The sequence below is a fragment of the Montipora capricornis genome, chromosome 8 (genome assembly GCF_036669925.1).
Source record: "Montipora capricornis isolate CH-2021 chromosome 8, ASM3666992v2, whole genome shotgun sequence".
Classification (NCBI taxonomy): domain Eukaryota; kingdom Metazoa; phylum Cnidaria; class Anthozoa; order Scleractinia; family Acroporidae; genus Montipora; species Montipora capricornis.
In genome coordinates this window covers 45722231-45731969 of record NC_090890.1, presented here as the reverse complement: position 1 = coordinate 45731969, position 9739 = coordinate 45722231, and the positions used below count along the sequence as shown (strand labels likewise).

General features: G+C 39.4%; 1 protein-coding gene across 4 annotated transcripts in view; it reads left to right on the top strand.

Annotated features, from left to right (window-relative positions):
• The first annotated feature begins 175 nt into the window (after positions 1-175).
• The window catches only part of LOC138060504 (uncharacterized), a 21563-nt gene continuing 11999 nt past the window's right edge, over positions 176-9739 (top strand). Inside the window, exons 1-3 of one of the 4 annotated variants that reach the window (XM_068906305.1) lie at positions 349-407; positions 4466-4518; positions 5849-5890. The gene's annotated coding sequence lies outside the window, so the exon portion shown is untranslated. Of the gene's footprint in view, positions 408-4465; positions 4519-5816; positions 5891-9739 lie in introns of all 4 variants that reach the window. The other 3 variants (XM_068906304.1, XM_068906303.1, XM_068906306.1) reach the window with 3 other exon arrangements.

Sequence of the window (9739 nt, the reverse complement as noted above, 5' to 3'; positions counted from 1 at the left end):
GGGGGAAATTTACTTCCGCCAGCCGTATTAGCGCCAGCCGTAGCGATTTGCTTAAAGTCCCTAATAACTGAAGAGGTAACGGATCGGTGGATGTTAATAACAGCTAGCTGCACTTGAAACAAATTTATGACATAGTTTGACTGGGAAATACTCATTAAAAACGCTAGGGTTTGTCAAAATGGCAGAGTTCCAGAATCTGCCATGATTTCACGGCTGTGCAAGAAATTTCGGAGGTGATCATGAATTATTCATTACCTTCAACGACTTTTTGATACAATATCGTGACGTCTCTTGCTTAATTAATAAACCATTGCTACCGTTTTTTTCAAACAAAACAGTTCATAAATCAATACACTTTAAAGAGGAAAGAATCCACGGCTTTTCCCTGAATAACCTCGGCACGCAAGGTAAGTTTGGACAATTTTCAATGTCACAATAAAGCTAACCAAGAAATGTTTTGAATGAGAAATGAAAAATACCGGATAATAAAGGGTCATACGCGGTTATTTTAAGATATAAAGAGAGGCAACGAAAACAATGGTTGGAGGAGCCCAACGAGTAAAATTTTGCTTTAAGAATGAGAAACTACAAATTTCATTTTATACAATTGCCACGGCTACTCTTCGGCTCAACGGACCTTCTTCTCGACAAGACATTTTTTTGGACGAAAAACGTATGCGCAGCGGTCGTCGTTCAACAAAAGATGCAGGGGCACCCAACGACCAATTTGTTGTAAAATGTATTATTATACCCCTGTTAATGAAAATAAATGTTATTAAGGCATTTTCAGGTGTTTTTCAGTGTTGCTGGGAAAATATTATCTGTTCCTTTTTCCCAGCACGACACACGAGAAATTTCCCAGCCAGCTAGATAAAATAGGTTGGTTTCCCAGCCAGGAATTCCTCGCGCTTTCAAATCCCTCGATCCAAAACGACCGAACAAAAGCGACAAAACCGGGATAAAATAGGTTTTTTCCGCAAGCGCAATCACACTGACCAGCCGTCGTATATTTGTGACTACTCTCTGGAAGAGGGAAGGGGTGCTTTTTTTTTTTTTAAGTCGTCCTCAGTCTTCAGAGTTTCTACAGCCAGCTCGGGTTGAAATTCTAGAAAAAGTCCGTAATTCCCAGGCAAAACCTCTATCAATAACAAAATTCCCCAGCCAGCTCATCGAAACACCTGTATTTTTGCCAGCCAGCAAGATTCCGCTGGGGAACAGATAATGTGAGGAACAGATTCGTTGGGTGCCCCTGAAGATGCCAAACGCTTCAACTTATTGATTAAAAACGTTAAAACGTTCAGCAGGATCTTTAGTTACACTTATGGCCGCAAAGGACGAAACGTCTAGAAGCAAACATTAAAAGCATAGCGTAATGGCGCGAAAAACTGGTCCTTATCTGGGGGTGTACCTCGTAATTTGTTTTCACAATATAAAATACGCTTGCTTTAGTCGAACACTGAGACTGGTCCATAAAGAAAAAAAAAATACTTAGAAAGTTCATTTAGCAACCTCGTTCCTAGGGATACTCTCCGCCGAGGTTGTTATATTACGAGTTCAATCTCTTGATAACTAAGGCTATTTCTGTGCGTCTATCGGTTCTCGTTATCTTCGTTGCCCCTTTCTTTATTGTGAGCCACTTGGACCCTCGCTTCCACCAGTTATTACTCGAGTAACACACGCGCACGAAATAAACCAGGTGAATCTTTTAAAAATATCATTTAAGCACTGCCAGAAAAATTGAAGTGTCGTTCAACGCATCGTTTAACGATGAAAACGGTTCTAAAGAAAAGTCTGTGAATCTTATGATACTCAATCATTCCGTGTGTGGCTTCCTCTGAAACACCTTCTGTTTATCAGTAAACATAGACCAGCCTGAGACCCGGTGATATAGCGTTTTAGTGCGTGATCTTGTTCAGTTTCTGTCATGCTATTTAGGAGACAAACACGTAAATCGAAAATGATGTTTACAGAACAAATTTGAGAGCGGCGTCTGCTAAAAAACAACTTTTGAAATAAAGGGATATTCCCATTTTTTCAACTGTACAAGTTTATTGTACAATTTTACTTCATGGAAGTCCAATGGTTATTCGAGTTCAGCTTTGTTGTCAAAGTTCTTTCTTTTTTCATGGATGGTTGACGAGCTGTGGAACTCTTGATTGGATGAGCGATCGCCTGGGAGTACGATTATACGGTTGTATTAGTGACCATGTAGAAAAGATACATGGGATCGATGAGCCGGGAAAGGCACTCGAGGAATTTGTAAATTAAAATAAATCCCTTCTTTCAATTCAGATATTGACACAGTGGAATAACAGAAGAAAATCTGTGAATCATAGAATAAATATAGATTGAAGACTTATGTAATGTGAAGATGAAATTTGTGTCCCTTAGCCATTTAAATATAACCTGCTTGAAATCTTCTTTTAAGAATAGTAGATAGTTCAAATCTGCTGGTTATCATCCCGGTATCCGTTACATAAAATTCTTGCCTCGGTTGTTTAAAAGGTGGATAACGCTATCCACCGGATAAATCACTATCCAGCGAATAAGCACTAGCAAAACCAGTTGAGTTATCCAGTCCTATCCAGTGGATAGTGATTTATAATTATCGAGTGGATAGCGCTATCCACCTTTTGAACAACTGTGGTATGGATCCTAAACCAAGGAAGGAAGATGAGCTTCCTAATGTATAGATTTAGCCAAGCCTAAAAACGGAGCTCCCTGGTTATTATTCGTACTGCCTGTAGGGTTTGTGAAAATAAAAGGTTTCGAATTGTCCGCGTTTTGATGTTTCCGGTGGCTGCTTTAATAATTAAATCATTTTCTTTGCTTTCTTCTATGGAAAAATTCATTGCCTAACTAGTGAATTCCACGGTAAATTTTACGCTAAAAACCGATATCGCATGAATCACGAAGCGATGAGTGCGATATCGGTTTTTCCATCAAAATTTACTTTGGAATTCACCAGTTTGGTAATGAATTTTTCTTGAACCGCATGAGTTTTAAAAGAAAACGAGCACACCCTCAGCGAGCGAATTAAAAAAAAAGCCATTTCAAAGTCAACTGTCAATAACCGGCGAATAGGAATCACGCTAAAATTAGAAGCCATTAAAAAAACTTTGTCAGTTCAAGGTCAAAGAAGAGTTTTACTGATCGATGTACTTTATTCCACTTTATTATTGCACTATTACGCCATTTTACCATACTTGGTCAAGAGAACGCGCATGATATGAGACGGTAATACACTGTGGCGTCCCGGTTTAGAATAGAGCAAATACGCACGGAACGGGAGTTTTTCAATGAAATAAATTGTTTTCAACACGATGAAAAGCCTGAGAATTTAGCTTGTCATCGTTTGCCACTCGTCATTTTGCTTATCCAATCATTATTGGCTGGCTCTTTGTGCTGTTTACATCGTTCGCATGCGCCCAATTTTAAATGGCCAAAATGCAAAGCGAAAACTCTAGGAATCTGGCCAGGCCTGGAATCTGGCTTTCAGTTCACCCGGAGGAAACCACTGATTTAAATTACGACGAAAAACTTGTAAAGGTCAGGAATATATTAAGCAGCTGGAACTTTCACAGACTGACACTAATGCGGTGTAAAGTAGCAGTACTTAAAAGCCTTGTTGTCTCGCAACTTGTTTATGTCTTATCACCGCTACCTTTAAATGTAAAGGATATTAAAGAAGTAACCCAATGATCCTAAAAGCGAGTATGAAAGTTTTTCAACTAAACTACTGAAAGCTCAAAAAGCAAATGTGCAAACTAGTTTACACAAAACTTATATCCAGGAAAATTGTACCTCCTAGGCAGGCTCAGCAGAAATGGGTAACGGAATGCGGCATAGAAGACGAAGAATGTATTAAGTGGCATGATACTTACCAACTAGCTTTTAAGTGCTGTACAAGCACAAGACTTTTCGAATTCCAGTTCAAGGTTTTGCACAGACGAATAGCAACTAACGAATTCTTAGTTAAAATCGGCCTCACAAGACGACCCAAACTGCTCCTTTTGCAAAGATGGTCCTGTCCCAGAGTGACGGCTTTTTGGACCTTCTTAATACAACGCTTTATTTCGTCTCAGATTATTCGGCCAGAAAACTACTAATTCAATCTTCTTATAGCATTAGGTTTGATGCCAGACTCCTCCAAAAATCATTGTCAAATGAATTTTTGCCTCCTTTTAGCAAGACATTATATCTGGATTTGTAAAAACAATAAAACGCTACCAAAGGTAGAAGGCTTTTTCAGATATCTTAAGTCGACCTATCTATTTGAACAAAAGGCTGGAGGCACCTTACAAACGAAGTGGGACTTACTGAAAACTTTAATATAGAAAACCGCTCTTTTTTCTTGCTTCTTTTACTTTGATAAGTCCCTAAACCAACAAATCCTTCACCGCCTTTTCACAACAGCCTTGCAACCGACAGCCCTTAAACTTTAATGCTTTGATTTCCTTTTCAGTATGGGAAGCAATGTATACTGTTTTACTGTAAATATGTAAATATGTCTATGCTGTAAGTATGTTGTTTTTTTTTTTCTGTGTGTGTGTGTGTGTGTGTGGAATAAAAATAAATTGCAAAAAAAAAAACTGGTGTTTTAACGGGTTTTCGAGCAAGTCCTTGCAATTGCCCCGCCCATCAGGCCAGATCTAAAGGGAACGGATTTTCCATGCGGTGTGTTCTTGAAGTTGAGGAAAGCTCAATATAGCCCTACATAGAACCAATTTATAACAAGATTTGACTGGAAAATACTCATAAAAAAAGCAAGGGTTCGTCAAGATTTCAGAGTTCCAGAATTTGCCATAATTTCATTGAAAATCAAAAGCCTTCGGCGCGCGCGGAGCTCGCTATTAATCACATCTGAAAATGTCTGCCTTCTAGTCTTCACCGATAAGGGCGAAAATGTATAAGCCCTGTCTCACAACTCTTTCTTTTCTTTGTGATCTCTCTGATCCCTTTTCCTTCGAACGTTTTTCTTAAACGTAAATCCTGAAAATCTCTAAGGCTGTTGTTTTAACGGGTTTCCAAGCCAGTCAGTTTCCCCGCCCCCTAAAATCCCCCCAGCGCAGGTCTAAAGGTAACGGATTTTTATGTGCTATGATAAGGATGTTAACAACAGCTTAGGATAGAAATATATAAAACTAATTTAAGCCATAATTTCACTAGAAAATGCTCATACAAAACGAACCAGTTCGTCAAACGAGTTCGTCAAGATTTCAGAGAAAGTGAATGCCATGATGTCATTGTGCAAAGATCCTTGCTACTACTGGCAACGGCAGTGAATAATTCATTGCCCTCACAGATTTTCTGGCACAATATCCTCATGTCCAGATCTTAATTACTGAACCATTACCGTTGCATGTTGTTTAAACAAAAACAGTTTGTAAATTAACCTACTTTTAAGAGGAAAGAATCAACGGTTTACTCGAAGAGCTTCGACACTCAACGTAATTTGAGGCAAAAACGTCTAGTTTTCTGTAAGACTGGTGTTTTAACGGGTTTTCGAGCAAATCATTGCCCCGCCCCTCAGGCCAGATCTTAGGGAACGCCTAGTTTTCCACGCGGTTTGTTCGTGAAGTTGATGCCTTACATAGAACCAATTTAAAACAGAATTTGACTGGAAAATACTCATAAAAAAGCGAAGGTTCGTCAAGATTTCAGAGTACCAGAATTTGCCATAATTTCATTGAAAAACAATCCTGTGAGTGGTGGCATTGGCAGTGAATAATTCATTGCCCTTGATGACTTTTCGATGCAGTAATCTGATGTCAATAATTGCTTACTTAAAAAAACATTGCCGTTGTTATTTTAAGAAAAACACAGTTCACAAATTAATTTACTTCAGTTGAAGAGGAACTGGAGGAAAGGATCAACAGTTAACCTGAAGGTAAGTTGGGTTCTTGGAAATTTTCAGAGTTAAAGATACAAAGAATTTTATACGATTATTACAGACTAAAGTGGGGATAAAAATAATACTTCGTAGAAAAGCCCAGCCAAGAAAATATTGTTTCAAGAATAAGAGACTAAACGTTATCTAACTTCCCGTTGGACCAAACCCTTTCCTGCAGGAAACCCATTTTCTTAGCTGATAGTGTCTCATTTCCTTTAAATACATAACTAAATCGGCAGCCGAAACACGGGGCTTGAAAAAGTCTAACGGTCGCAATTTTCACAACAAGCTTAGAAGAAAACGGGTATCTTTAATAAAGAGACACTATGATAACAAAAAAATCACTTCCTTTTTTTCTTCAGATTTTGAAAGCGTGTTTGCTTAACACCTGCCTGGCAAAAGTTTTGGTTTTTATTTTTATCCAAAGGCTGTTTACTTTGAGTATAAGTTTTCGATTTCACGGTCCGCCATTACCCTCGTTCAAAACTGACCGACTGGACCTCACAGGGTTGGATCTAGGGAAAAGTGACGTTATTCACTCAGTAGCTTAAAATTTCAGCGTGTAAACGTAGTTTATTACTGGGTTGCCAAACCCAGTCGGAATCTCGGTTTCATTTCGTGGGTTTTTTTATTTTCCGTGTCGGGAAAAGTCTTGCCTGTCACTCCCCTGCTAAGCGGTGGCTTTGTGCATAGAGCCTTCTGCGCGTATTTTCTTAGGATCGAGAGGGTAGTGGGAAATGCTTAGATTTCTCTGGTGGACACAGTAGAATGATTAACTTAACCGACAATGGCGTCGAAAGTCATGTAACGCGAATGGCGTTTTAGTGGATCTTTGAACAAAATATACCCTTATGAAGCTCAATAATGGCAAGTCAATTGGATATACAGGCGATGGAATCTTAAAAGCGACGAGTAATGGACTTCGACAACAATCTATCGCCCGTCGAGCCGAAATCAAAGTGAGCTGTATTTACCTGAAGTACATGGTAATTTAACACGATCGAGTTTCTTGTCTTCACGCACGCAATGAAATAGGAAGAGGTTTTCGCCTCTAAGAGCAAATATGTTGTTTGTTTCAATAAATTTTTCGCTGGAAAAGGATTCTGTGGTATTTTTGCCTTTGTGAATTATAATATCATGTTGCGTATTGAATTTTCAAGCTTAAGGTTGAAATGTGATATGGGAGGAGTTTTTTAGTATTGCTCTGTAAGCAGGAAGGGTTCACAGGCCTGTTGTAAGCGTGCTTGATTTTCATCAAAATGAGCCCAAAAATCAGTGATGATTTGTGACGCAGTTGAATAATAAAGTAGCTGCTATTTCCAAAATGATGGAATTACCTGGTTAGAATAAATAACGTCGTACGCGTCTTGGAGAGTAAATTTTGACTTTGCATAAACAAGACTTGGGCGATTGTGATCTTTGTTTTGACTTCGCTCATTTCATTGTCAAACTTTATAACGCTTGACAGAAAAAGAAACTTACAAAAACCCGGTATCTTGCCATCATTTTACACAGATGCTTCACTGTTTGGCGAGTAAACATGCCGCGGTAACTTCATCACGGCGCCCGCTGAATTCCGGCGATGTCACTTTCGATTTTGCGATTTATTTGTGCAGCCAAAACGTACAATAACAAAATTGAACGTTGCAAAAATTCCCCCAAAATGTTTGTCGCTGATCGTAACTGTTTATATTCTATATTCACGGTTCAAAATAAATGTTGTTTTCATGTCGTAAATATGCTATTCTCGAGCGATCGTCCTGGAAACTTCCTTCTGCTCTTTCTAAAAACTGTGTATCAATATTTATTTACTTTTGCATCAATATTTGTTTTTGCATAAAGCAAGCTAACAAAATCTGTACCTTGCTGAGTTCGCATTTGTTAGCGTTAATAGTATTTTCGGTCCGATGCTTCTGTTTTATGAGGGGTATATTATTTTGGTCTCCCATCAACACACACTAACCCCGCCGAAAAGGGAATAAACTTCAGTGAACTTCGGTATTACAAAGCTGTCAGATGCTCAGAGGGCACGCTTACACTTGTGGTGAAAAGAAGTTTATCAACATGTCAGCCCAGAAGCCAGTGTTTCTCACTTCCCATTTATTTTGTTCAATCTTTCTGGGTTCAGTACTTTGCTAGTAACCACATGTCTTCTCAGACTATTTACCCAAGACTTCTACCATGGCACTACAATGATAGACAATACCAAAACAATATCGTGCACTGTTAGAACTACAAATTACGCAAGGACAAATCTGTTTCGTCGTACGAACGTGTGAGGACCTGTGGGCCAAAGGGCCTCGTCTGGTATGACTTCTTAATGACCCCCCAACTTCTTTGTCTGGAACGGTGCACGTACCACAGGTAACCCAGTGTACCCTCACGGAGGGTCTAGTTATGTTTGCAGAACACGAATTTAAAAATCTGAAAGCCCGAAACTCCCGCGCTGCATATTAATTCAGTCGCGTACAAACATCGCATTCTTAAACTAGTGAGTCTTTGACGCCATTTAATGGCGGACCATTAAATAGGAAAATTCCAGTTAAAATAGGACAAGAGTCCTTTTGAAATTAAGGCATAAGACTTTGGTCACACAGTGTTTAGTTATAGTTTTGTTACAGTTTTGAAATTCAAAGAAAAAAGAGATTGATTTTTTTTATCATATTACCACTCTAAAAGGTGCCAAAAAGCGACCGCAATTGTAGATGTGTGTTCATTGTTTCAGTTCTGTTACGTCAATGAGTTACATTTCTTAGATTGATTGGATCGTAAAATGGCACAAGGATAAAGAAAACCTCTGCGGACCAGGGTGGGAATTGAATCCACGACCTTTGGGAAGGTGACTAAGGGGCTGTTTACATGGAGGGAGGAAGATCCTAGAACCAGTAAGATCCTAGGAGGCGTATTATCCTGGCGCTATATGTTTTCTGCCTTTAGTTTACATGCAAAAGGTTGCACTTGGCTCTAGCTAGTACTGGGAAGTCTCGGGCGCTAGGATCTTCCCACGTAAGCTGAAGGAAGATCCTCCCAGCTCCACGTAAAGTGCATTCGCTCGGAAGATCCTGTAGGGTAGTTAGGATAAGAAAAACAAACATGGCGGTGCTCGGCGTTCAGGTGTCAACGGGACGCGATTTCGTTTAGCGTTTTCACTGAATGATTTTGGTGATTCTCCTTGCGGAGAACAGTCCAGGCCCCTTTTGTTTGAAAGATTCCGCTCGCAAGCTGGAGAAAACCTCAGTGGAAAAAAGCGAGCAACAGGTGAACATCAATGTCGAAAACACTGCGAGCCGCACTAGTTGAGAGAAAACTCGGAGGGGGATGGGCTTGAGGTTCGCCAGCCTCCCGGAAAGAAGACTAATAAAAGGAAGATAAAGGAATCAGCAGTTTCAGACAGCAGGAAGTGGAGTTGGAAAGATGAACATGTGGAGCTTGCGTGATTTTAGCGAAATAAACTTCGAGGCCACCCTCAGACTGAAATTTCTACATGTAAAGCAAACGAAAAATTGTTTCGGCTCCTAGGTCGCTGGATCTTCCTTGTTCTAGGATCTTCCTCCCTTCGTGTAAACAGCCCCTAACTCTCTGACCGTTCGCATGGAAATATTGGTAGCACGTAAAGTTACACTCTCATACTAGCAGTTGTTAAGTCTTTCCACGGTCAGCTTTAAACCGATTGCACTCAACAGTCATGGCTAAGATCTTTTATAATATATTTTTAAAGTGATTAAAAGAGACAAAAATTGATAGTGTGGTCGTTTACCGGGATTTGTGAATGAAGTTTTACAACAGCCTCTCTATATATCCCGAAAAAGAATTTAAAACGAAAAGTCTCTTTATCTTCGAATTCAA